This window comes from Anarhichas minor, unplaced genomic scaffold, assembly GCF_050575085.1.
Source record: "Anarhichas minor isolate MPS153535 unplaced genomic scaffold, ASM5057508v1 ptg000079l, whole genome shotgun sequence".
NCBI lineage: Eukaryota > Metazoa > Chordata > Actinopteri > Perciformes > Anarhichadidae > Anarhichas > Anarhichas minor.
In genome coordinates this window covers 712,145-717,500 of record NW_027466525.1, presented here as the reverse complement: position 1 = coordinate 717,500, position 5,356 = coordinate 712,145, and the positions used below count along the sequence as shown (strand labels likewise).

The window sequence follows — 5,356 nt, the reverse complement described above, 5'->3', positions numbered from 1 at the left end:
CCTTTATTAACTTCATTAATTAATATTTTTTTTTTCTACCGGATATGTTGGAGCTGCGTTTACCGTGAATCTCAGCATAGAGGCGCACTAACATGTAAGTGTCTGCTGAGTTGAGCGCAGTGTTAGTTACCGTAATGTTACGTTCGCGCGCGGCTAAGAGAGTAATAACGATATGAACCGTTTACAGTGCGCGGCAACAAACTCCTCAAAAAGGTCCCAACATGTTCAAACTGTCACTTAGCTCGCGTTAGCTGAGAAGCTATGACAAGTTTACCTCGTAGTGGAGCAGCGGGCTGTGTTCATCTGTCACTTTCCTCAGTTTAACTTCCTGTTGGCGGTTTCTCTGGGGGGCGGGGACTAATGCGGCGCCCACTCCACTGATTGGATGAAGGGATGGATGACGTCTTCTTCTTCGTCTTCTTTTAGTTTATTGGCGGACTACAAACCAACGTTTAAGGTGCATACCGCCACCTACTGTACCGGAGTGTATAACATCATGACTTTATGACAATTGTCATTTAAACACAATAATAATATTATTATTAAAGTAAAATAAAGAAAATACTTCATATAGAAGTTATATTGTGGACATCAAACCCATTATATATATTTATATAATTAATATATAATTATTATATAATTTAATATTATTATATTAGTGCATAATAATATTGTATTATTACACATTATCGAGTATAATAATACACGATAGTCAAGATCTTTTTACAGTTGAAGTGCAATATTTAGAGGGAAAGGTGTAACATTTTAAGAATGAAAGAATTCAAACTAAACCTTTTTTCTCTCAATGCACTGACTTCATTCTCACGTCATGACTTTTTATTTTACACTTTCTTTCCACTTGTCAAGAGACACAAACTGGTGATTGAAAAGTATCAGCTCATGTTTCTACTGAGCAGTTCTGCTTCACTCACTAAAACACACTTTCTACTAATAACTACCCACAGTTCTCTCCATTACACTCATCACTACAAACTAAAGAAGCATTAGAAAGCTGTGGAAACACCTGTAACCATTAAGATCACGTAGAAATCACAGCTTTGCTCTTTGGTGTGCACAACAATGGAGGCGTGTTGGTGAGAACAAACACGCTGCGTTTGTGTTCAGAGTTATTGTGGGAGGTTCCAGTGTGTTACAGTTATTGTTCCTGTTGTTTAGCAGCCAATCAGGAGCTGAAGCTGAGCAGGTGTGTGGACAGGTGGAGCTGGAACACAAACATGAGTCAGCTGCTGTGGACTGAAGGTGTCCTCTGTGTTCTGCTGTCACACTGCCCTCTAGTGGAACCACGCAGTCATTACACTGCAGAGGGTTTAACAGCACAAACAACCAAGGCCTCCTCACACGTCTCAACTTACAGAGAGAATACGAAACAATATGCAGAAATAAAATGAAAATTACACAAAAAAATGAAATACAACAGCAGGGCTATCTCAATTTAACGTAAAGCTATGAAGTAAAGAAACCACTTCAGAGCGTTCTTGTCTTTAAGAAGTTTCAGTGACTTACTGAAGAGTTTGAATTCTTTCCTAACGCATCAAACTGGGTTTCGTCTTCAAGTATCTGATTCTATGTATAAAGAACTGTCTTCACACACTGCAGAGTTTTTATAATGTGAACATGATGTAAACCAGCTATGGGACATTTGAAACACCTCGGTGTAGTTCTGGACTCTGAAGGTGAAGATCTCTGAAGATACAGAGAATATTTTCAAGAGATGCTCACAGAGACTTTTCAAAACAAACATATTTAATCTTCTATCACCAGAGACAAATCAAAACCACCAACTATTAGTACAAATACCTTCTGACTGATACTTTCTGAAGCACCAAGTGTTCTTCACTGTGTCTGGTGAGCAGCAGCTGAAACAAGCTAACGCTGAAATAAAACCATTTCCATGAGATTACAGGAAGTATTATGTTATATTCATGTTGTTCATATGTACAGGATATGAACGATGTCATACAAATGTTAAAAAGGTATGTTTCCATGTTGTAATCTTTACAGCTCCTCATATTAAACTAGACATTCAAAGTTAAGACTCCATGTCTTGATGGCTGCACCATTTCATCAGATATTACTGAAAAGTACCAAACACAGTCTGAGCACATTCTCCAGGCAAGTAACCATGAACCCATCGTAAACGCCTAACAAGCGTATCTGAACGAGTTAACTCGGCCTGACGAACAAAACCCTTCATGATGTTGGAGTAACTTCAAGCACTAATGAAGCAACCTCGCCCAACTTCAGCAGCACGACGACTCTTTGACTTTGCCAACGTCAACGTCGCACACAGTGGTTTGGATCAACGTGTACGTATTGTGGAGCACGGTGTCGTATGATGTGCCTCAAACAGTTCATCCAAAGCACCAAGAGAAGAGCTTCACCTGCAAGGTTTGGACTTCTTGTCTTGAGGATGAAGAAGTGGTGGATGTCATTCCTCCAGCTGCTGGTAGTGATGACATCACGGTGCTCTGGATGTTTGGTCCAGTCTGAGCAGACAAACACACGGAGAGACTTTACAACGACATAGTTGTAATATTAGAAGTATTGGGCAAGTTATTGCAATTTAGTAATTACAGTTACTCGTCTCAAAAGTCATGAAATGACTTTACCAATTACTGCATATAAAAGTAATGAGTTACTAAACTTGCATTGCCTGTGATTTACCCAGTAGGGTTTACACTAACCAAGCGTTTCTACAGCAGTTAATAATCAGATGATGAACACTTTATATTACACTACCCTACGGTCGGGGGACATCGGGCCATTGACATTTCTGCGTTATTAACTTGATGAAGTCATCATTTACATGTCTAGTTACCACTAGAGCTGCAACTAATGATTATTTACAATTAATCAACAACAGTCGTTTGTTTCAGAAATGTCAGAAAATTGTGAAAAATGACAATCAGTGTTTCCCAAAACCTAAGATGACGTCCTCAAATATTCAGTTTCCCTCACAAGCCAAAGATCTTCAGTTTCCTGTCAGAGAGGAGGAAAGAAACCAGAAAACATTCACATTTAAGAAGCTGGAGTCAGAGAATTTGGACTTTTTCTTAAGAAATTACTCCGATTAATCGATTTTCAAAATAGTTGGTGATTAATTTAATAATCGGTTAATCGTTGCAGTTCTACTCACCACCAGAAACAGTGGAATTATAGTAACATGAATCCCACCACTGATTATAATTTAACACTTGTCATAAATTAGAAAACAAACACAAACCTTGTTGAACGCCACAAGATGCTTCTCTGCTTGGGACGCCGACACCTTTCCTGGTTTCTTGCGACCCGGAGCAGAAGGTGAATCAGGTGCAGCAACAGTAACACTGAAGACAGGTCACTGTCCCGACCTGGAGCAACACCAGTTTGATGTTAACACACTTCAGCGTATCTGCGATGTCACAACACTGAGCCAAACACTTCAATATACAGTACACACAATGTCATCTGATATTGTAGATCTCAATCCAGCTTTACACATTGTGCTGGTATGTAATTGTTGACACATGTTGTTGATATGTTTCAAGTCTGAGTGCAATAAAAGAAGAAACAGCTTACCAAAGTCAACCTCACTTCAGTGCCATCCTCAGGAGGACCAGCTGCCAGCAGGTGTTCCTCCAGCTCACTGATGGATGGAAGCTTTCTGCATTGTTGGATGATCTTTGTCTTCAGTGTGGTCGGCCACCTCTCCAGAAGCTCGCCTGATGCATCCTCTCCAAACATCAGAGGGGAACCCTGTTAACCTAGGGTGGGCATGTTGGGGGACAGTTTCAGGATTTCATAGCCAACCAAACTGAGTTGTTACTTATTGTTTGAGTGTCACTACAACGCCCATTTACTGTTCGTCTAACATGTCAGATATTCACCGAGCCTTTGACATCTTTGAACCGTGGAAAGTGGGACAGTGTGTCACCTGACTGCTGGGGGTCAAGGGTCATGTTGTCAGCTTCATCTTCTTCTTGACTGTGTCCTCATCAGCTGAATGGTTCATCAGTGAGATGGCTTCTTTGCATTCATCGCCGCTCAGGGCGGTCTCTGGAACAAACTGGGCCTCTCGTCTGACAGTTGGTCCTCCAGACACGTCTTCACCAGACGCTCCTTTGGCTGATTCTACACAAGATAGAAAATACCTTATTATCAATACTGATCACAACCAAATTAGTTTTGGATAAAACTATTTTTTTGTACTTTTGTAATACTTTTTAGAAGCCTACTATCATGTACAAGAGACCCTCAGTGACATGATTAGAAGGCTGTTGTGGATTTGAGTTTCCAGAGGCTTTAAATGCTGGAAATAAAGAATCATGACTTCAGCAACGCCTTCAGACCGTCATATAAAATCTCCAAGTGTGCCATCTTCATCAGGAACAGATTTCAATGCGTCACAATAAAGTATTGGTGTGTGTGAGTCCACGCTGACGTGCTTAGCCTCTGTATGCAGCCTCTGGTGTTTCACAGAAGGGCTTTCTGGAATGATGGCTGTATCCTGCGAGTCTGAGGAATCAAGGGATGATGGTTGGGACTGCTCACGAGATGCTGCCGTGGAGACAGATTGTAGCCGTGATTGGAGAAGCAAGAGGGAGATGAGAACGTTACGCACAGTCCCCACTGATGTGTCCCTCATCTGATGAGCAGCATGAGCTTCACGTGACAAAGAACGTCTCCATTAAATAATGTGCATTACAAATGAACTGAAACAAACCCGTGTCATATGTGATGGTTAGCGGCCCGGTTGACCTCACATATAAGCTAGTCACCAACTCGGTCACGTTAGCCTTTTGTACTCCAGCATTTTAAAATGCAAAGACAGCTGGAATATGGTGAACCAACAACATGAAGCTATTCTAAACTGTTGAAATGCAAATTACTTGTTTTAATAGGCGACTAAAAGACGTTTAGAAAATGGCGGCGTGAAAAATCCAGATGGGTCAGAAATGAGGTGAGGAGGTGGGCGGGGCTTCTCAGAGTACTTCTGACACCACCTGTTTAACTACGTACATGTCCACCACCACTAGGGGGCATCTTACTCAAGCTGTTGTTGAAATAACTCTGACAGAGTCCATGGACTTTGACACTGCATATGTAACACCGGGGGATTTACTGTGTAGGAGAGCTAGCGTTGTATCCGTTAGCTACGACATAATAGTATGTCGTAGCATCCGCGGTAACGTCTCTGAGAGAGAACTGTGCTTCAGTTTCAGCAAACCAGACGGATGCTCGCGTCTCCCAAAACTCCGGCAGCTTGAGCTAAAGTGCGTCATGTTCGTCTCTGGAAACGTCCAGTAGACTCAGGGTCACCAATGTAGGAGCGCCGGAATAAACAAGTCCAGCAAAC

At 41.5% G+C, this 5,356-nt stretch overlaps 1 protein-coding gene across 3 annotated transcripts in view; it reads right to left on the bottom strand.

The window, feature by feature from the left end:
- LOC142938017 (NLR family CARD domain-containing protein 3-like) overlaps positions 1-393 on the bottom strand; it is a 12,917-nt gene extending 12,524 nt beyond the window's left edge. Inside the window, exon 1 of one of the 3 annotated variants that reach the window (XM_076081205.1) lies at positions 275-393. The gene's annotated coding sequence lies outside the window, so the exon portion shown is untranslated. The remainder of the gene's footprint in view (positions 1-274) is intronic. The other 2 variants (XM_076081204.1, XM_076081203.1) reach the window with 2 other exon arrangements.
- Between the last annotated feature and the right edge of the window lie 4,963 nt (positions 394-5,356).